At 43.9% G+C, this 23,230-nt stretch overlaps 1 long non-coding RNA gene across 1 annotated transcript; it reads right to left on the bottom strand.

The window, feature by feature from the left end:
* Nucleotides 1-11,957: 11,957 nt before the first annotated feature.
* Nucleotides 11,958-21,748, bottom strand: LOC139075023 (uncharacterized). The gene is made up of 3 exons (XR_011525020.1): nucleotides 21,575-21,748; nucleotides 16,611-16,766; nucleotides 11,958-16,093 (listed from the first exon to the last, which is right to left on the bottom strand). It is a non-coding gene; the product is annotated as an uncharacterized lncRNA (long non-coding RNA).
* Between the last annotated feature and the right edge of the window lie 1,482 nt (nucleotides 21,749-23,230).

The raw sequence follows: 23,230 nt of genomic DNA, 5'->3' as shown, positions 1-23,230 counted from the left end.
GGGCCGTCGGTGCTGTGACACGGGCCAATGACACTAGGAAGAAGAGCCCTGAACCCAGCTGGGGAGGGGCGCTGGGACTCAGAGAGGGCTTTGAGGAGTGGCACCTCAGCCATGCGGGGAAGAGGGTGGGAATCACTCACAGGGAGGAGAAAAGGGGCAGGAAGCAAACTAGGGCTCTGGGTGGAGGGAACAGTCTGTGTGAAGACCTGGAGACCAGAGAAGGTGTGGATGAGCAGAGTGTGCAGGGGAAGGGTCTTCAGGGAAGATGCCACCAGGTTCTCGGGGGGCCCGTCATGAGGCCCTTCCGTGCCCAGAGACGGAGCGCGGTCTTCCTCCTGAAAGCCGGGGCTCATTCTGAAGGGTTTCATGCAGGGAAGAACAGCATTCAAACCTCAGCTCTGCCCCTACTATTTTGATAATGTGGGACAAGCCAGTTCCGCTCTCTGAGCCTCCGTTTGGTTATTTGTAAAACGGAGACAATAAAATCCACCTGACAGTCTTATTTTGAAGATTACAAGGGGTAAAGGGTGGGACTGGCCCGGTGGCAAAGTGGTTAAATTCAACGCGCTCCACTTCAGTGGCCTGGGGTTCACAGGCCCAGATCCCGGGTGCGAAGCGAATTTATGCATCGCTTATCAAGCCATGCTGTGGCACCATCCCCACGTACAAAATAGAGGAGGATTGCCACAGATGTTAGCTCAGGGACAACCTTCCTCACAAAAAGGGCGGGGGGGGGGAGGTAAACGGAGACCCCTATGTCATGCCTTTCCTTCCCTTGCCGTTTTACTGTCTCTGCAGTAACATGAAACGGAAACCACAGACAAGCAGGTCCTTTCTGCAGAGCCACAGCGTCAGCTCACAGACGTCAGTTGTGCTGGGGAGTCGTCCCAGCTCGTTTCCAGGGGTCAGACGATTGTTCCATCATGTGTGGCTGCAATCAAGAGCAAGCTCTGCCCCCTTATTCCTGTTTCTAATGAAAATATATTTTAATCATGATCTCCAGGTATGGTAGCATGAGAGAACAATTTTAAAAAAAAGAAAAAAAAGCTAAAAATAGAGACGAAAACGTCAACTCTGTTGAAATTCCAAAGGACACAACCTCATGATACAAACTCCGAATAACAATCTCAGTGCAGAATGTGGGAGGGGGATGCCGGGAACCCAGTCCCCAGGACGGGGGTGTCAGTTGAAGCAGAGCGGTGAGCGCTGGCGGCTTTCCCACTGCTCTGCTCAGTGCAGGAAGCACAGGACCCAGGCACAAGGCTCTCCTCTGACCCGGCCTCCTCCCCAGGGAGCGCGTCACGGCGGAAAGTCCAGTGATGACGATCCAGTGAGGACGGAGAGGACACTGTTGCCCAGAAAGAAGCTCAGACTGCATCCCACTTTCCCAGCAAACCTCTAGCTTCCCAGCCCTCCTTTGAGAGGCCAGATGTGGACAAATGGGGGAAAGGAAACAAAGGAATTCCAAGATGCTGAGTAGAGCCTGACAGTAAACCTTGGAGAGAGGGAGGGGAGGAAGCGGGCAGAAAAGCGCCTGGACGACTGTCCACAGCAGCTCTAAGTCTGGGAGTTGAAAGTGGGGTTGAGAGGGTTTGGGGGACCCTGCACAGAGGGGGGGCAGCAATGGGGAGACGCTGGGCATTAAGAGGGCACCCCTGTTTGGCCTAGGGCAGGGTTTCTCACCCTGGCTTCACTCCAGAATTGCCTGCAGAGCATTTCACAATCCCTATTGCCCAGGCCCCATTCAAAACAATTGCACCCCAACACCTGAGGGTGGCCTGGGAATCGGCATTTTAAGCTCCCCAACCTGTTCCGAGGTGCAGCCAGGATTGAGAACTGCTGTTCTAGAGATCAGGGGCCGGCCCGGTGGCGCAGTGGTTAAGTGCACATGTTCCGCTTTGGTGGCCCGGGGTTCGCTGGTTTGGATCCCAGGTGCGGACATGGCACCACTTGGCAAGCCATGCTGTGGCAGGCGTCCCACATATAAAGTAGAGAAGATGGGCACAGATGTTAGCCCAGGACCAGTCTTCCTCAGCAAAAAGAGGAGGATTGGCGGCAGATGTTAGCTCAGGGCTAATCTTCCTCAAAACAAATAAAAATATAAATAAATAAGAACTGCTGTTCTAGAGATCAAGGAGAGCTTTGAATAACTTCATGACTTTGGGGGTGCTGGCTTGGGTTTTAATGTTCTGCAGTGATATGAATGGCAGCACCGAGCTGGAGGATGGAAATGAATCATCAGTTAAATCCACTCAACCACCAGTGGGCCCCCATTTACGTACAGCGATGGCCAACGTTCACTGATTGGTGATTTTGCCTCTCACCACCTCATTTCATCTCACAGCAGCCCATGAAATAACTGCTGTAGTTGTCCCCACTTCACAGATGCAATTGCCACATTCCAGGAACTCACTCAAGATCGACTGGAGGCAGAACGGAAGCTGGGCATCTGGCTGTACACTTCCTGGCCAATATACCAGCTGCCCCTTCTGTCCTGGCCCAGCCCTCCCCTCAGCCGGCCTTCCCTCTGCAGGAGGGGACAGAGCCAGCCTCTGACCCCAAGGTAACCACCACCAAGACTCCATTCAGACGAACCCGGGAGAGGGGAACCTGGAACCACGCCGAATGCAGACAATCGATGTCCCCAAGACCGCAAGTCGTTGGTTCTGGAGAACATGGCTCTGACGCTTCCAGTATGAAGGAGGCTGTGATTTGAAAAATGAAGCTTCTGGAGCCCTGCAGGGTGCTCTGTTCTGGGCCGGCACCTGCTTCCTCCATTCATTCCCATCCCAGCTCCTGTCCACCATGCGCTCATCCTCCTCACTCTGCCTCCTTTCAAGCCTCAACCTCTCTGACCTAAAAAGCTTTTTGTTTCTACTACAAAAATAACGCATGCTCATAAGAACAGACTAAGATAACACAGAAGTGTATAAAGTGACAGCTTCCCCCTTCTCCTTTCCTGATCCCAACCAGCACCTCCAGGGCTGACAGCCGTGTAACTTGGTCTCTGTGCATCCAGACCTTGTATACACCTATGCAAACATATACGCTCACTGGTAAATGTTTTTGGTTTGGGTTTGTCTATAAACATGAAATCCTGTTATACATATTATACTATAACCTCATTTTTCCCCTTAAAAAATAAACCATAAGTATTTTCAAGGCAATATATATAAATCTTCCTCATTCTTAAGAGCTTCATAGAATACTGAAGTATTAATCCCTATAATTTATTTATCATTCCCCTTTCGATGGACATTTTGGTTATTTCTACGTTTTAGCTATTACAAAATAAGACGCTGTTGTGAATAACGTCGTGTGTAGCTTTACATTCTTGTGCTGTTGTTTCTTTAAGAGAGGGTCTTAGAAGTGAGATCAGCTGGGTCACAGGACATGAGCTTTTAAAGTTTTGTTAATGATGGTGATGATGATGATGGTGATGGATGATGATGAAAGCTAACCGTATTTGGCATTTATTTTGATGTGCCAGGCAATATACGCACTTTTATTCATCATCTCATTTAAGCGTCTCATCACCTCTATGAGATAGATTCTATTATTATCCTCATTTTTTATGCAATGAAATTGAGGCCTTTTGAGAAGTTGAATCCCTTGCCCTCAATCATACAGCTGGTAAACAGACTGTCCTCCACAAGGGTACTCCCAGTTTTCACTCTAGCAACAGGGCCCCTTTCCTCACTCCCTCCCTGACAGAGGACAGGACTGTCTCTGTAAGAACTCACACCTCAAGGTTCAGCCCCTTGAGGTTGAACATCTTCTGCGGCCTCCGCTGCCCCCACCCTGTTTCAGACCATTGACATCTCCACTTGGGCCAGAGCTTCTGCTGGCCCCTGCTGCGAGCCTTCCTTCTTCCAGCACCCTCCACACCCCCTGAGCAGGCACATCCTCTCCTGAAGCCCTTGGACAAAGTCCTGGCCCCTTGATCCGACATTTGAGGCCCTCCGTGGCCTCTTTCCTGCCAGCCTGTCCAAGTTTGTATCCTTTCTTGGGCCCTCCTGTCTGTTTCCAGTCAGCTTGTGCAAACCATGTCCGTGCACTGTCACATCTTCTGGACGCGTGCTGTTTCCTCTTTCTGGAAGGCCTTTCCATCTTTCACATGCCTGGCAAAACTCCTACTCATCCTTAAGAGACCATTTAAACCGGCCCATCTTGAAATCAGGGTGAAACCAGGAAGAACACCAAAACATTTATAGTGACAGTAAGACTGCAAGTGATGTTTTTTTCTGTTTTATACTTTTTTGTGCTTTCTAAGTGTTTTGTAATGAGTAGCTATTACTTTCATAATTAGAAAAAATAAAATAACTTTAATTTTTGCACATTTTTCAGTTGAAATGTCTTAGTCTGCGCTTTTTATAAAATAGTGCTTTAGGGCCCTGACCTCGATAATTCTAAATTACTCTCTGAGTCTTGGCCTTGTCTCTTTGTTCATAATTGGGTCAAAGTAGGTGTCCTTTTCCTTTGAGAAAATTGCAAGGGTGCCTGGCATACAGCTGACCCTCCATAATTGCTGAGTCAGCAATCAGTTGCTGACAAATTGCAGCAAAATGGTTGCTGAATGCATTAATTAATTAACAAAAGAGTCCAGCACACACACGTGCCTTGGCTGACATCTAAAGCAAAGGCTCTTCGTGTATCCAAAAGAAGACACCTCCGTGGCCTCTCCCACGGAAACTAGGGATGGGCATGACCCCCATCAAGTCCCTGCATGTGACAATTTTAGGGCTTCGGTAGCTAAGGGCGCAGACGGTACATCTGGGCTCAATGATGGCCCTGTGCTTCACTCCCAGAGGCTGGGAGGCACAGTCTGAGAGCCAAGGGATGGAGCTCAGCACTGTGATGGAAAATCTTGACCCCTCTGACCCCTTGGTGTGAGGTGCAGCTTTGAAATGATCCAGCAGCTGGGAACCATGTCTCCGCCTCCTGGTGGACTGACATTGTGAGGTTCCAGAGAATGATCTTTTCTTCTTGGGATACACGTGCATCAGCTATCTATTGCTGCGTAAAAAACCACTCCAAACGCAGTGCCTTGAAACAAAGGTTTTTGACTTTGCCTGATTCTGTGGGTTGGCTGGGTAAATCTTCTGCTGGTTTCCCCTGGGCTCACTCCTGTTGCTGGAAGGTCCGAGATGGCCTCAGCTGCATGCCCGGCAGTTGGTGCTGGCTGTTGGCTGGGGCACATCAGCGCACCTCCATATGGCCTCTGATCTCCCAAGTGGCTAGATGGGCTTCCCCCCTGGTGGCCTCAGGGCAGCTTTCCAAGAGGATAAGCCCAGGGCACAAGCACTTATCAAGCCTCTGTTTGGGCCATGTTTGCTGATGTCCCCTTGGGCAAAGCAGTCACAGGCGGAGGCTTAGAGCTCACCTCTCCCTGGGAGCAGTGATAGAGGGAAAGAACTTTATCCTCACTTAGCTGCTGGGCAACTGAGATTACAGACGGTGTGTCTCTAGCACAGAGGTGGGGAGAGGTCAAAGCAAGTACATATGGATGACACCCACAACTGGGCCTGTGCTGAGGGAGCTGGAGCCCCAAGGCCACCCCTGGCAGTCCCCCCAGCCCCCTGGCTCCATGAGGTTCTGCTCTAGACAGACTGGGATTTGAGGAAACGCACTGCTGGGGGATGGAGGTGGATCCCGGGGAGAAACCAGTCCCCATGGGTGGGGTGGGGTTTTCCAAACTGGATAGAGACCAGAGAACGACCAGTTTCTCAGGAGGTGGCAGACCTGAGTGGGGTTAGGAACTGGGTCTGCTTACCAGGAGATTCCCAGTGGCACCAGGGAGGGGGCGTGCTCCGGTTTCCTTCAGAATGTTTGCCTTTCAGTTACAAGTGCGGCTGGCTGCTGGCCTCCTGCTGCTGCAGTCCTCAGGACCCAGCTCAGCATCCTAGTTCTAACTGAAGCCAGCTCTTCCCCAGAAGCCGCGGCCCCTGACCAAGTGTGACAGGGGTACTTGGGCCTGGCCATTTCTGTCCAAAGCTGATTCTTCTAAAAACAATCTTCGCTCTAGAACTTGGTGCTGCATTGGCCGAATCTCAGATCTCAAGGTCTCCCTGCCTCCTCCCTGCTTTGTCTTCCTTGCACAATATGCCCAATAAACCCTTCACTCTGCTAATATTTATCCAGCATCTATTATGCATAGGGCCTATGCTAAGCGATCTGCATGCACCGCCGTTTAGACGCCACAGCAATCCTATGAGATGGGAACCTGTGTCATCCCCATTGCACTGATGAGGAAACTGAGGAGCAGAAAAGCTATGTGGCTCACCTGAGGACCCCCCAGCCAGGAAGGGGTCTGCACCCCTCTACGAGGGAGGACAAAGGCAGCTTTTCAGCATCCCCACTGCTCTGTCCTCTCCCTTAGATGCTGTCCAGACTCTAATTTCCTCCTCATTAAAAAAAATACAGGGGCCAGTCCGGTGGCATGGCAGTTGGGTTCTCACACTTGGCTTTGGCAGCCCAGAGTTTGCCGGTTTGGATCCCGGGTGTGGACCTACACACCGCTTATCAAGCCATGCTGTAGTGAGTGTCCCACAAATAAAGTAGAGGAGAAAGGGCATGGATGTTAGCTCAGGGCCAATCTTCCTCGGCAAAAAGAGGAGGATGGGCAACAGATGTTAGCTCAGGGCTAACCTTCTTCAAAAAAAAAAGAAAAAATACACTTTCCTTCTTGGAGTTTGTCTAATTTCGAAATTAAGTTCCCTGGTAATCTGATCATAAATTCATTGGCAAGAGCTAAAATTAAAGGCTTCTCCTCAGTGAAGTTGCATCAGAAGTCCCGCCATGGAGACCAGAGTCCATGATGGAAAGGAAAGCACTCTGTGCTCAGCGTAGACTGCCAGAAGAGATGCCTCAGTTTCCCCAAGGTCAGCAGGCCCTCAAAGGCCACAGACCCGAGTTTGGGAGGTGCTGTAGCCTAGAGAAGAGTTTTGTTTGCCGACCCCTGTCATGGGACATGTGCTTCAGAGAACAACACGGGGCACCCCTCCTGCTCTAGGAAGACCCCCTCCCGTGAGCACAGCAGAAATGGCTTTTGTCAGCGAACTCGCTCCTTATGCCTCTGGTTAGGTCCTCAGAACACAATTATGGCCTCTCCCTAAGGCCCGCTAGGCTCTTCTATCGATCAGAATCCCAATTTCATCACTAACTCATGATCCATAGATCTCTATAGCCTACATCTTCTCCACGCCCCCCACCCCCACACTGAGGTGGTCTCCAAGGTCCCCTTGAATGAGATGCCTCAGATCAAATTCATGAAACAGACATGTCGGAACAGAATCCACCAGTGCAGACTTGGGTTTGGGCCAGGTCCTCTGTCCTGGAAAATTACTAAGCCGCCGTGTGAATTCGGACAAATCGCTTACGTCTTTGAGCTTCGGTTTTCTCAATTGTAAAATAGAGATAGTAATACTACCTGCCTCATAAGGTTTTCTGAAGAATGCACACAGTGGGGCAGGTAAAGTGCTCAGCAGCGGGTGCACAGCCGGCGTTTAATATGTGTTGGTCACTGTCTGAGTCTGTTTGAGCTGCTGTAACAAAAATACCACAGACTGCATGGCTCATAAACAACAGACATTTGTTTCTCACAGTTCTGGAGGCTGGAAGTCCAAGACCAAGCTGCCAGCAGATTCAGTGTCTGGTGAGAGTCTGCGTCCTCATGGACAGCCTCGCCGTGTCCTCACGCCGTGAAGGGGTGAGGGAGCTCTCTGGGGTCTCTCTATAAGGGCACCAATCCCATGGATCAGGGCTCCACCCCACGACCTGATTGCCTCCCAAAGGCCCCACCTCCTACTCCCAACACCTTGGGGGTTGGGGTTCCAACATATGCATTTGTGGGGACACAAACATTCAGACCAGAGCTGTTACCAGCCACCAGCTCAGTCTGGCTTCCTCAAAAGGTAAGACTCGGCTTCATGGTTTATTTATAAGGCAAACCCAGGAAGCACAGCGGGGAACTGGGGAGAGGGAAGGGAGGGAAGCTGGAGCAGGGCGTCGCTCTGAGGGGCTCCTGCTGTGGGCACCTGGGGCTCAGGCCCTCCAAGGGCCTGAGAAACAGCAGGGAGTCACATCAGAATCATGTCCCCACAGATGGGAGGCTGTGCTTTCATCCAGACCCTCAGTCCCAAGACGTAAGGGCTGCCCTGGGAGGCAGAGAGAAGAGACAGAGAGAAGGCCCGGGCAGAGAAGAGAGACGCAGATGCCGAGGAGGGCCGTGGTCAGCTCACAGGCTGACTCAGGAGGGCCGGTGGGGGCGGGGGGGGGGGGGCTGCATCAGAGCATTTGTCAACAAAAATAATCCACAACCAATCTGTAAGTGAAAATTGGGGTGAGTTTATTCTGAGCCAAAATGTAAGGACCATGGCCAGGGGCCTTCCTTCCCCAAGGAAGGAAGGGCACCAAAGAAGTGGGGTGCACAGAGTGGTCATATACCCTCAAAGAGGATGTTTCACATATGATTGAAATGTCCCTCTTACAAATAGTCACGTGACTGCTCTGTCGGCACAGCGATTGATGGACACAGCAGGTAGTAGGTCTGCTGTCTCAGGGGACACAGCAGGGTGGCAGATCTGTTGTCTCAAGCTAGGTGGTCACAGGTGAGCACAGCAGTCAGTTCCTAGCCTAGGCAAAGATGGTTATCCTTAAGGAAATGCCAATGTGGGGGGAAGTTGCATCTTTATCTTAAGGGCATTCGTTCTTACCATAGGAAATGCTTAATGCGGATGTACAATGCATGCTCAATGGCCATGTCAGGACCTTTGGAAAAACCAAGTCAGGTCGAATTAGCTTTACACCAAATGGCTTCCTCATATACTCCAATATATCCTATTGCTTGCCATTTCTATTTGTCATTTTCCCCTTTTGATCTATGAAAGCATTGATGATCAAAATATTGTCCCTCTGTGCCAGGGTGGTTGCTGCCTGCCCTGGGTCCATCGTGTCCCTCGGTGCCAGGCTTTCATCTCATTTGTTTGCCCAGTTGTCTACGTTGGGGGGAAATAGTTGACAAGCATAGAGGTATATATATTCACAAAGGAAGTATTTCATATGTTATATAATTTTCAATTAATTTTAGATTGTTGCACATTGTATATGTGCTTTTCTATGACACCTCGGGTTTACATTGCATATGATCATAGCACAAGTACAGTAAAGATGATAAGAATTCAACATATTTGAAAACTTTAGTTTAAAATGAGTTCTTAGACATAGTCCTTATCAGAAAAGGAAATTTGTCCAAGGTTATAAGATAGATCAACCATCTGGAGTCACCAAGCAACCATTATTCTAGTTTGTATGCCAGTCTTACAACACAAAGTAAAGAAAACAACGAGTTTGAATATTATGATTTGTACAGGAATTTCAAGAAGTAATAGAAATAAGAATTGTAATCCAGATAGAAAAAGGGAACCCATAACAGAAGGGAGCCAACCAAACAAATCAAACTGGGTGTAGGATCACATAAGGCGTTCACCTGTTCTTTCATGTGCTTTAGCAGAGATGACACATTGGAAGATCCATCACATATAAAAGCACAGCATCCAGTCTGAATGATTGTATAGGTACCACCTTGGGATGCAGTAAGAATATCTAAAGCCATTCTGTTCTGAAGGACAGCCTTTCTCATTAAAGACATTTTGGTATTTAATAAGGCTGTTCCTCCTTGACTATCATTAAGGGCTTCTTGAGTAAATTTAGTCAGGGCTTCCATATGTAATAACGACATCTTTTAGCCCCAAAGAAGGAGCAAATATAGCCGCTTGGTGGCCATACCAGTGGACACTGAATGAGCCCATCTGGCCTTAAAGAGAGGGAGATTGGCAATAGGTTTTAACTCAGCCTGACGCCTTCCCTACTTTTAAAGGAAACTCAGGGTGCAGTGTTTTAGCCATCCAGGCAGTAGCCAAGACCGAAGATTTGTTCAGCAAAACCATTGAGTTCTGTTAGGAGTCGCTCGATAAATTCCTGGCCTTCAAGACCAGTCTGTTTCAAATTTATCACTTTCTTTAAGTATGATAGTATCCCAAACAAATTATAAAATAGGTATACAGTTTAAGCATAACAAAGGTTTAAGTGAGGAGACATAAGGTTGGGAATACAGGCCTGATCCGGAGTCTTGGGACAGCTGTCTACATCAGATGCCATCTTCTTCTCCTCCTGGTGTGGTCCTTTCCACCAGGGCTGCATAGAGTCTTTGATTTGATGTCTCTTTCGATAAACAAATTCTCCAGGTTATAGTCCATGATCCTTAAGTTCTGGGAGCTCTCTGTGAAAGAGTCAGCTATCAATCTTTCATTTCTTTTAAGCACCTCAATAAGACCCTGACAACAATGTAATACATCCCTTACGCAAAGTTGGTTCATATATTTCTTCATTTAACTGCATAGGCTGTTTTATTATTATTTCAAAAGGAGACAGCCGATGTTTACAAAAAGTGTAGATCTAAGATTAAGGAACACGAGCACAAGAGCTTTTGGCCATGAGAGAGTAATTGCTTCTGAAAGCTTTGCCAATTAAGCTTTGACTGTGCCATTAGTTCTTTCCATCAGTCCTGGGGATCGGGGATGGTAAGCACAGTGGAAATGCTGCAATATTTGCCAAATATTACCAATAGATTTAATGAGTTCCTCAGTCACTGTGTAACTCTGTAGGAATGCCTCCAACAACAATTATCCTTTTCAATAATAATTTACCTAAAGCCTAATGTCACTCTTCTGCAAGGAAAGGCCTTAACACAACGTGAGAACATACAGATCATTACAAGATATATTTATCCTTGAGATGGCGGCATTTGGACAAAGTACAATTGTTATACCTCAAAGGGTCCCTTAGGAAGGGGAAAGTGGCCTTGTGACTCATGAAGTGGTTTCTCTAGATTATTTTGGGGCATATAGCACAATAAGTAGAGGCTGTATGAGCCACTGTGGGAGAGTTTCCAATATATATATATTTCTGTAGCAATTTCCTGAGCCTATGGAAGGAAATCTTTTTACTGCATTAGCAGAGTTAATAGAAAGTAGCAAGCATCCTTGGGGCCGGACAGCATATCCAGCTTGATAATATCCTTGCTTATCGTTCAAGTAAGACCTATCTGTAAACCAAGTTAAACAATAGAATGCAGTCGTGGTCTTCTCCCCTTGTGATGTTGGAAGCAAGGTAGCAGGGTTAAAATAGTGAATAATATTTACCTACATAATATAACCTAAGGTTTATCATCATCTACTTGACAATGCTTCCCATGCAATTTAGCATCCCAAACAAGCCTAATTAGTATCCCCTCTTTATAGGAAGAGAGAACACATTTCCTTGAGAAGTCCCAGGGGCCCTCTGAAAATTCTCAGAGAAATTCTCTTCCTTCATCCAGGTCAAAAGAAAGCCTTTATTCAGGACTTGAATATTTTTTGAGGGAGAAGCTTGTCAAAAATATCAAAAGGCTTTAAAACACTTTTTTAAACAAGATCAAGAGGTTGCTGATCTTGTCATCGTGAAACAAGGGTCACTGAAACAATGGTTAATAATATTTAACCAAAGTGACAACAGAAACAGTAAAAAAATCTGAATAGAGACCTCAGTTGTTTTGAACAGAGGAAATTATCTTAACAAAACATAGATCTTCTGTCCTTTGGGTAAACTTACTCAGAAGGAAAAACGTTTTATAACCTCTTTATCAAGAGCAGACTAGAGTTTAAGAAAATTATCCTTTTAAGAGAGAAAGTCAGATTCTAATTTTTGTACCAGTTTACTTTTTCATGTTAAACTCATTTACTTAATTAGATTCATTTCAATCTTAGCTGGCTTGACCATGCATAAGATTCCTCAGAGTTTATACTTCCACCAACTTTTTTGTCACTTTCTTTTACATCCAGAATTTGTCCAATGTCTTTCTTTTTTCCTACTAATACTTTAGGACAAATTTTATCTTTCTTAACCAACCAAACAAAATATTTCCATTCTTTATAACTTCTTTACTGAAAACTTACACCTTACTTTCCTTGAATACAAATATGTTTTCCTTATTAATTTCCAGTAGCTTTAATCGCATATATTAGAATTCTTTAACCTTCAGATACCTTAATTTTTAGTGAAAATTAAGAATAAGCAATTATAAACATTTTTTAGCATTTTGTGGCTTGGCAAATTTATGAATACCTTTTATAATTTCTAGAAACATGTTACTTCATAACGCAAGACATGTTTACCAATAGACCTAAACACCTTTTAGTTTTTCTGGTAATAAAAAGACAAAAGTAGACAAACTTACATTTAGTAATTAATGTCCAATACTCTATCTTATTTAGAGATGATCTAGATACTTAATGAATCTTTATCATTTAAATTAACCTAGCAAAACTTCAAAGTTTCAAGTTACCAAAGAGATTTTGGAAGCTATTTTAAATACATACATGTAACATATAATTATTGTTAAAAGTTCACCCAACATTCATCTTTTTCACATCTATTCACTTACTTGTTCCCAATAATCATTTAGATTGCCTATAAAGCTTCATGAGCCATTAGACAAAATTAGCCATCATTTTAAGTTATTATTTTTGTTAACATTTTGTAAGAGGTAACATCACTTATCTGACCAATAAATACAGAATAAACGCTGCACGTCGGCATCATATCCCATGATGATAGCTCTGCAGACATACCTGTTTTAATTAAACCAACAAACTTAAACAAGCTTTCATTTACCAAAAGTTATTCCATCTCATGTTAAATTGAAAGACATGTGCATTAGTTCTACTTAGAAAAACTTTTGTAAGTGCTTACTTTAAGTCAATCGAATAGGGCTCTTTAGAAATTGTACCAGCCGGAGGTACAATACCACACAGTTGTAACATGCATAGACACACGCAAACAACAGACAGATACAACAAAGATTTCCCTTAGATTTCTGAGTCAGGTCTCTCATAGCAGACCACAGTGGAAAACTTGTTTTCCTAGGTCTTTTCCTCTTTTTTTTTCTTTCTTTTAGCCTTAGGAATCTGGCTTGGGAATATTCCCCTTTGTTAAGCAACTGCAGTCACAGTATGAAGCCAACTAGAGCTGGGAAGAGAGGCTGCCTATTCGAAAACTGATCGGGCTGTTTTAGAAGCTCGATTCCTGCTTCTCTTTTAATTTTGTTTTGTTATAAAGTCTGAACATCTTCTAAGGACAGTGTAATGGGTCAGAAAATGTACTGCTTGTGAGCGTTACTCCCTAGAGAAAAGTCATAAACGCCCTCTTATGTGCCTCAGTTTCTCCCTCTGGCAGTCTAAAACCACCATGGGGGCTCGGAGTGTTTGGGTGACCAGCCTTTATATGCACGTCCCCAGATGAGCCATAATTAATTACCATGAATGAGAGTGGAGTTCCCTATGGGACAGCTGCACGTCACTAGAATTGATCCTCTGACACTCCCACTGAGGTCCTCAGTCACCTAAGGATGCCTTTTGGGCAGAAAACGCCGAGAGGAGTGGGTGTCCCTTTTCTTTGGAGCTGAACACATTGAGTCTCTCATTTCTCTATCAAGCAGTTTGTTCAGACTTTATAAATGCAATTCTTTCCAATTTAAAGCCAAATTTGAAAGGTCAGCCTGCCCCATTCACTCCCAAGTTCCTCTAGGCTCCTCTGGCCTATGAAATTCCTCTTACCTAGGGTATGTACCAGTACCCCCTTAAGACACCTAGTTTTAAGACCTTAACCAGCTCATATAAACTCTTGGACTGTCAACTTAAAATAAGGAGGTCTGGGTTTCAGGTCCAGGGTTCCTCCTTATTTCTGGGGGGCTCAATGGACCCTCATTGGTACTGAATGCCAGCTCAGTGTAGATTCCAGGTGGTCTCTGGTGGGTTTCTCTGAAATCCTGCAGACTATGCCAAGAAACAGCAATGAAAATAATCCATAACTGATCTATAAATGAAAATTTGGGTGAGTTTATTCTGAGCCAAAATGTGAGGACCATGGCCTGGGGCCTTCCTTCCTGAGGGAAGGATAGGTACCAAAGAAGTAGGGTGTACAGAGTGGTTATATACCCTCAAAGAGCATGTTTCACATACGATTGAAATATCCCTTCTACAATATACTCCAACAAATCCTATTGCTTGGCATTTCTATTTGTCTCATCCATGGTTTCTGCTCCAGGTACCATTATTATTACTCATAAGGACAAGTCCATGTAACAGGGTATTTTTTCTTGCAGTATTCACTTAAATATAACAGACTATTACAACCAACTCAATCTAATTTTCATTGTCCTCTCTGAAGCTCAAATTTCAATAAATATTTGAACAGTCTCCATGGTTCATGTAAAGAAAAGAAGGGAAACCACCAGTTAATGAGGGACTGTGCTCGGCACCCAAACCTTACAAAACTCATGAACTCACATTTTGCAGGAGACAAAATTGAGGCACAGAGAGGTTACATATCTTGCCCAAGGTCATACATCCTGTAAGAGGCAAAAATTGGATTCAAATACATAAAATAAGACTCCAGTGTCAATCATCTCAACCTCTGTTGAATTAAACGGAAAAGCACATGATCCTATGACTGGCCTGGAGACTAGCAGGTTGGTAGGACACAGCCAGTGCTCAAAGTCAGGGGCCTGAAGGGCAGAATTAACGACCTGGGTAAGCACTTCCAAGGGCCCTACTCCTGGAGCATCTTAGAGAAGCCGAGGTGACAATTTGCACACTTAGAGCAAGGATGGCCATGCATTCAAGTTGACTGGGTGTCATTGTTAATGACACCTTCTGTTCTCAATCACCCTGGTTTGCACAATAAATTGTGTGTCTCTCTGTACAAAATGCTATGAAATTAATGAAGAGCTTCCCTGTGGATTATTGTATTTCATCCTCCCTGCACCCTTGAGAGGGAGCTGTTTCTGGCACCATTTGATGGATGAGAAAAGTGAGACCTGGAGAGGCAAAACAACTTGCACAGGCCACACCCCAGGCCCCTGGCGTGGCTGACATTGGAACCCACAGCTCTGATTCCGAAGCCCATGTTCTCTCTGCTCTACCATCCTGCGTTGTTCTTAGCTTGGTATCCATTCATTCTTTCTTTTTCTTTTGAGCACATTTTGCCAGTCTTCCTGTTTGACTCTGCTTCTGGAAGCCCAGGGTCCAGAATGATGCAAAATCCAGGTATGGGCCCCTGTCAGTGGGGTTCTGTGCATGTCATGTAGTGGAGCCAACTCTTTAAACCTGCCTCTGGGTTTCCATCCTGGTTTTGGTGCTTACTAGCTGAGTGACTCCACCTGGGTACGTCTTGGACTCTTCATCTGCAACGAAAGATAATCAGAGCCAGTGCCCACCTCATGCAGCTGTGGGCAGGATGGAAGAGAGAACAGATGGAGAGGGTGCTTGGCACCGTGTCTGGCACACACGAAGCACTTGATGGAAATGCGAGGCATTATTTCCACTATCAGGCGGGAAACACCACCCAGATCTGAACCTGGATGATGGAGGCAGCTCTAGGAAATGAGAGAATCGGGGTTTTGTTTTGTTTTTATCTCTTAACCGGTAATAATAATTCAAAATGCCTTTTCCCCCAGGGAACACGGACCACATTCCGAAGAAAATAATTGGGCTGTGGAGAGGGGAGGTATTTGGCTTCCGAGAAAAGAGGACTTGAGAAGTGTGGAACCTTTATTTCTGCATCTGCGCTCCATTTATCCCAAGAGTCTCCATTTAATCACACTTGGAAGGCAGACTCCAAGGGGACCTATTTGCATAATAAAAGAGAGGATTGAATTCAAACGTGGGAGTCCTTACCTTTCAGAGTCTCCAGTCCTTTTGTTCTCCTTTCTAATCATTTCTGGCAGTTTTTTAAAAGGCTAAAAAATGTGGCACAGGGAGATATCAATTCAGAAGGAAAAAATATGGTCATAAAAGCGGTTCATTTGAATTGTGAGCAGAAAGTCTCTTTCTTTTTCTCTGCCTGTGAGGGGCCCTGGCCTGGAGGGGGAGAACAGTGATTGACAGCAGCAGAAGGAAATAGGACCGAATTCCTGGTTTCCTTTCCCTTTCTTCTTTTTTTCCCCATCAGGGGGTCTCTCTTCAAAGAGGAATTTTAAAACATTCTCAATACACATCTGTTTTTAAAAACAAAAGAAAGTGTAAAATGATTCAATAAATGCAAACAAAACACTTGAAAATGTACTTGAATTTCAGTGCTATAACCAGCTGGAGAGGCAGAAAGGCGCAATTGCTGACCTGCACGTACCTAATCTTCCCAAAGTCCTCAAAGTATGTATATTATTTCCATTTGACGGATGAAGAAGTTGAGGTTTAGAGAGTTCAAGAAAGTCCCTGGAAAGTGCCTGAGGGAGAGAGTGAATCTCATTCTTTTTACTACTGTTACCAACCCTGAAGTGAGTTCGCTCACCCATTGCGCAGCAAGCCAATCTCTGACACCGGGGCGGGGGGGGGGGGGGGGGGGGGGTGGTGGAAGAAAGTAGGAATTTTATTTTTGCACAGCGATGAGCAAGGAGAGAGGGAAGCTAACGCTGAAATCCCAAACTCCCCGAAAAGCTAAAAGGAAGGGTTTTTATTCGGGGTTTTAGGTAGGGGAGGGGAAGCACATGGCCTTGCTGGTCAGAGCTTTCCCACCTGCCTGTCTTTGGCCTTGAGATGACTTGCAGAGAGGAGGGAGCCCATGACCTCGCTGGTCAGCAGCTTTCCCACCAGCCCGTATCTCTTTACGGGGAGGAGATGGTCCAGGTGCTTGTCCTTGACGGTGTCTGTCTCCATGGAGGATAGCGGATTCTGGAGCCAGGAAGCCAGAGAATAAACAGAGAATGAGTGTTTTGGTTTTAACCCCATATATGCTGGGTTTAATGTGGGGAAACTGATACCAGGGTCGGTATCAACTTCCCCCCTATTTTATGTCCATCCTTCAGTGAGGGATTTGGGGCGGTGACCGATCTAGCTACTTCCTGCTGAAATGGGGCGTAGGTCGTTTCATTTCATTGAACCAGTCTTTTAATAAGGCGGTGATGCTGGTGGGCTCCTGAAGTTAGGCCTGTATCATGTAAATAAGTAACCAGGTATTTAATAAGAAGTTTTTCTAGAGAAACAAAAAGAGAAAACAAGGTTAATGATTGGAGCAAATTACAAACCAGTTTCTGAGCCCAGGGGGCAGCCAATCAAGATTCCTAGAAGTCAGGGTCAAAGCATCTTTTGCAGTTTGAAATGTCTCTGATGGTGTCATCGGGCACTCAGGTAGCATTTTGAGTGGCTTCACAGCAGTAGACATGAATCTCTCTTAAGTTTCTATTAGGTCCTCCAGCTTCAGTTTGTGAGGCTTTAGGAAAAAGGGCAGATTTAGTTTTCAATGACTCCAAATGAAAATAATGGGGAAAAAACCCGGAAAATGTTAGTTTGGAGGTCTTTAGCCAGATATTTCAGGAGACGAAGAATTCAAGATCCAGTCCAGTTAAGAGAAGTAAAACAAAAATTTCAAAGATAATTGAAAAAACTAAAATCCAATATTTATAAACATGTATATGGTTTCTATTGAAACATAATCTTCCTCCCTAAAATCACCCCCAATTTCACTAGACGTAGCCAAATTAAGACTAACTGGTTTGCAAAATAAGTCTAGTTTTAATAAATTTGGCATAATTATTTACATAAGTACAGCAAGAATAGTAGTTGATCATATAGGCTCTTTTAAATCTGCTTTGCTGGAACCTTATAAGGAATCTCAGGTTGATCTTTAAAGGTCTCTCAAGGAAAGCCAAGCAAAGGACACGTTATCAGATTCTGCCTGCAGTACCTACAGATTTGAGTGAATCCCTCTCTTCGTGAGGTTCCCCAAAATATTGAGGTTCCTTGTACCTGCCAGAGGGAGCGACATTCTTTGCTCAACCTTACCAGGCTACAGAACCCATAAGCACGGTACCAGGCCAATATTTCCAAGTGGCTTTATTCCAGAATGTCAACCTTCATTCCTCAAAAGCTGTCTTGTTATATCCAAGCCTGTATTTTTTTTTAAATATGATGTTCCAGTCAAAGCCTTGGTAATATAACCAGTGTTTCCAATTATGTCCTGTTAAAAGAAGAACACATTCTTACTGGACTTACGCAAATAACTATATTGCCATACGAATAAGAATACTTACTCATCAGAGGTTTTTGCGTTTTGGGGGCTCAGATAGGGAGGAAAACACAAATGCTTCAATTTTGTTTATAAATTGCTGTAAGTCATAGTTCTTTAAGAGAATAGAGAAAAAGGTTTTCTTAGCTCTGAAAAAAAGCAAAACATCAAAAATTAGCAATATCTCAATCAAAAAGTCATAAAAATTATAATCATCCCTATCAGTTTATTCTGTCCTGTGTAATTGGTTCTTGATCTTAATCTTCTGTCAGCAGTTTGTGAGGTCATCAGTTTCTCTGTTGGAGTTCTGTAATTTTTACCTAGTTTAGTTTTACAATCTGAACGTTTATTAGAAACTTGTCTAGAGTGTCAGTCCTGTCCATGAATTTCTCTGAAGATGAAACATACTTGAAAAAACATCAAAGTGAAATAGCCACTGTTCATAAATAACAAAACATTCAAAAATGGTAATTGACAGAGGCATTTGACCATCTCTGTGATATATAACATTTTGAGATAATAACCAGGATTATAGCTGACAATCAGAATTGATCAGATAATTTTTAAAATATTTATATCAGTAACATTTATATAATATCATTTAAGAAAGTATATCATTACTTATTTGACAATGCTTCTTATGTAATTTAAGATAAAAAATAAGCCTTATTAGTTTAGCATTCTTATAGGAAGAGAGCAAATTTCTCCGAGAAGTCCCAGGGGCCCTCTGAAAATCCCCAGAGAAACTCTCCCTCCGCTTCCAGGTCAAAAGAAAGCTTTTATTCAAGACTTGAATATTTGTGTGTGAGGGGAAGCTTGTCAAAAATATTAAGGGCTTCAAAACATTTGTTCAGATAGGAAACAAAGTTCACTGTGAAACCATGTTCAGGTATCTATTCAAAGTGACAACAGAAACAGTCAAGGGGAAACAGAGTTAAAATAGTAAAAAAAAAAAAGCCTTTTTATGATCTTTTTATCAAGAGCAGATTAAAAATTTAGGAAAATTAACCTTTTAAGAAAGACGAAACCAAGTTTTAATTTTGTACCAGTTTACTTTTGACATATAAGTTTATTTACTTAATTGGATTTACTTTAATCCTGGACAACTTGACCATACATAAATCTCTTTAGGGCTTTGCTTTTACAAACCTTTGGTTACTTTTTTATGTTCAGAATTTGTCCCAGCACTGTAGGACAAATTTCTCTTTCTCAACTCAAGAAACAAAAATATTTCCATTCTTTATATCTTTTTATTGAAAACATATATTTTACTTTCTTTGTATACAGACCTTTTAGAAATATATGTTTTCTCATAGAAAATTTCTCAGCATACATATAACATGTTTATCAATAAACCTAAACACTTTTTAGTCTCTTTGATATAAGAAACCAAAGGCAGACAAATATATGCTTAGTAATTAACCTTTAATATTTTATCTTATTTGGAAATGACCTAGATAACCAATAAACTGTTATTATTTAATTTAACTTAGTAAAGTTATAAAATTTAAGCTTCCAAAAAGATTTTGGAAGCTGTTTTTAAGTATGCAGACTATAAAACATAATTAATGTACTTAAAACTCTTACCCAGTTTTAACAATTACTCTTAAAAACTTCATGTGACGTTACAGCATGAAGTATTATCCTCAATTGTTTTAAGTACATATATCACAATATAATTATTATACATATAATTATATATATTTATTTAGTTTATCTGTTCTTAACAATTATATTTAGATCATCTACAAAAACTCCATGAGACATTAAACAAAATTAGCTATTATACTGAGTTAGGAGTTTTGCTGATAAATTCTGTAGCAGAGATGACATGAGCTCATTTAACCAGTAAACCCAGGCTGTATGTCTGCATTGTAGCCAATGCTGATAACTTCGAGGACATGTTTATTTTAAATGAAACCAGCAAACTTAAACAGGCTTTCATTCATCAAAGATCATTTTATATCATGTTAAATAACTTCGTCTCTTAGAAGTATTTGCATATTCATTAAAGACTGCATTCCATTATGAGAGATTTTGAATCCTCTTCTGAAACAGGTTTTCATAGTGGTCGTTACAATTCCAAATTATCTCAAAAGGTTGCTTATTTTTACTTGTTCAATTTTAGATCAGGAATTTTAAGGGAGTTGAAGCGAAGGTCAGCTTGCTAGGAAGCTCAGCAAGAGAGTAAACAAAAGCAGCAGATTTGGGTTGGCTGCTGGCATGTTTAATTATTTAATTATTTTCTCTTAAAGAGGCAGTAAAGTATTTCTAATTTTATTTAGAAGCCTCAAAAGATTAAAACAGGCTCCCTATTATTGCAGCTGGTTTTCCAATAGTATACATCAGTTTGGGTGAACTGAAATTGGCCTGTTTAAGTATATCAATTTTTACAAAACTTTATCTTAGTTTTACTAACCCTTATACTTGTAATTATAACTTACATTAGAATTCTATTAACAGGTTTTGGTATTACAATATTGTTCAGCGGAAGCATTCCCAGTTAGACATAACATTTATTCCCAAAGAAAACATCCAGGCAAAGTTGACATAACCTCTTCATACAATATTAGCTTAAACACTTTAATCTTTATAATCTTATTAATCTTAGTAGCCTAACTGTTGCCCCAAACAATTGTTGGTCAGGTTTTTCACTCTGATTTTTGCCTCCTGATCTTTTAAATTTTTCAAACTGGGGTAAATAGAACAGATTTGTCTGATGTCCTTTAATGTTGGGGAGCAAATAGAGGGGATCCCTTTAGCCCATCCAATCTTAGGCAGTGTTTCATTAAAACCTTTGTTTTAACTTCATTCATATCTGTACCATTTATCCCATTGGGATGAGTCGTATGACTCTTCCCTTTCTGATTTCTCTTTGTTAACTTAACATTTTCATTAGCATCTGTAAGACTAGGAGAAGCTGAGACCCCAAGTTTGATTAAGTTCTTAAGACTAGTCATTATAGTTTCCTCTTAATTTGGTCTTTTCAGAGGTACCAGTAAAACAGTTGTTTATCATGAGAGCTGTCTAAAAAGTTTCCCAAGTTAAGGATCCATCGTTTGGCCATTTTTTTTTTCTCTCCAGAGTCCAAAGAATATTGTGGCCACGTGGTGTTACAAAAGAAAAGCATCCCTCTTTAGACACTGGCTTATAGCTATAGGTCGACCATTAGCCAAAGTTTTTCCAAAGGGGCTCTTAGATGGAATAGATGCAGCATCTCCCATGTTAACACTTTTAAAAGGACAGACAAACACAAAAACAACAAGAAATACCAAACAAGCGCACTTTCCCAAAAACACTTGGCCACAAACAGAAGCCAAAACAAAGACCAAAACAAAACACCAAAGTGCTTCCAGTCCCAGCTTAGTCCGTGTCCTACACTCGGTGGGCGCCCAACAAATGAAGATGCGCCATGCAGATCTTCCCAGATGAGCAAGGACAAGGGACCTCGGCTGTGCACACCCGGGGGACTTACCAAAATTTGGCTGAGGCGTCACGGTGACTTCAAAACAAATGGAGCCCAGAGGGCTGCCAAGGTACCCATTGTTTCCGGCCGGTCCTGTTGGAAAAGGTTAACACAAGGACAAAGACAAAAACTACCAGCTACTTACAAGAGACGTCTCCCTAAGTCCTAATCCTAGTTTCTTCCACCACCAAAGCAAAGCGCCGTGGGCCAAACGACGTCTGGCTAGCAGCCAGTCGCTCGGGGCTGTCCCTGAGACAAGGGGCTCAGGCAGCTGCAGGACAGCTTCCAAGAGAGGCCTTTAGCCAGAGGCTGGTGTGCCCCAGGTGAGACGCCCACCTGGGACATTGTCCCTTCGTGGTCGCTAAATTGTTACCGAACCTGAAGTGAGTTCGCTCACCCGTTGCGCAGCAAGCCAATCTCTGACACCGGGGGTGGTGGAAGAAAGTAGGAATTTTATTTTTGCACAGTGATGAGCAAGGAGAGAGGGCAGCTAACGCTGAAATTCCAAACTCTCCAAAAAGCTAAAAGGAAGGGTTTTTATTTGGGGGTTTAGGTAGGGGAGGGGGAGCATATGGCCTTGCTGGTCAGCAGCTTTCCCACCAGCCCGTATCTCTTTGTGAGGAGGAGATGGTCCAGGTGCTTGTCCTTGACGGTGTCTGTCTCCATGGAGGATAGCGGATTCTGGAGGCAGGAAGCCAGAGAGTAAGCAGGGAATGAGTGTCTTGGTTTTAACCCCATATATGCTGGGTTTAATGTGGGGAAACTGATATCAGGGTCGGCATCACTACAAAGCAAAGAGAGCAATATAGGAAAATACCAAAAGAGAAAGAGAGAGAGAGAGAAAGAGTGGGAGGGAGGGAGGGAGAGAGGAAGAGAAAGAAAGAAAGCGAGAGAAAGCAAGGAAGGAAAGGAAGAGAGGGCAGACGGAGGGGGGAAGGAAGGCAGAAAGGGGAAAAACTGCTTAGGTATCATAAAGGGAAGAATTTAAGCAGACAGATTCTGAGACACACACTGAACCAGAAGCTGAGAATCGGAAATAGACGCAGAAAAGTAAAGGCTATATGGAAATAGACCTCCGAGGACCAGGGGGTAAAATGTCATGAGTAAAGAAGTGAAGCTGCCCGGTGGGGACCCTGGCGCTGTGGACAGCTCATGTCCTGTCTAAAAGGGTGCAGCCAAAGATGGTGCAGACGGTGACAGTGCAGTTTCTCCATCTCTGCAGCTCCTTACAAACACATACAGAATAACAAAGATAGCAAAAGAAAAGAAGCCACAGACAATATTTTTAACAAAGCCAGATGACCAAGTATCCCAGAATACAGGAGGCTGGAGCGACGCTGCTGCTGGCAGCAAAGTCACCTGGGTCAAAGCTGTGTGGGGGCAGGTGGAGGGGAAACAAGGACTTCCAGAAGTCCTAGGAGCTGGGAACTGCAGAGACTGCCAACAGTTTGTCACCTTGAGAAGGTGGCCTGGAGGACTGGAGAGGAAATCCAAACACAGAAATGGGAGGGGCCTACACGCCTCCAACTTGCATGTGAGTGCACGGGGACAGCGTCAGGGCTGGGTGCCAGGTGACCTGGGCCCTCAGGGCTCCCTAAAATGCCTAGGGAAGAGACAGAGCCACCCGGAGGGGAAACTGCCGATAACAGAATGGGAAAGGACTAG

This window comes from Equus przewalskii, chromosome 13 (genome assembly GCF_037783145.1).
Source record: "Equus przewalskii isolate Varuska chromosome 13, EquPr2, whole genome shotgun sequence".
Classification (NCBI taxonomy): domain Eukaryota; kingdom Metazoa; phylum Chordata; class Mammalia; order Perissodactyla; family Equidae; genus Equus; species Equus przewalskii.
Note: the sequence above shows the minus strand (reverse complement) of the source record. Positions and strands in the feature narration are given on the sequence as shown.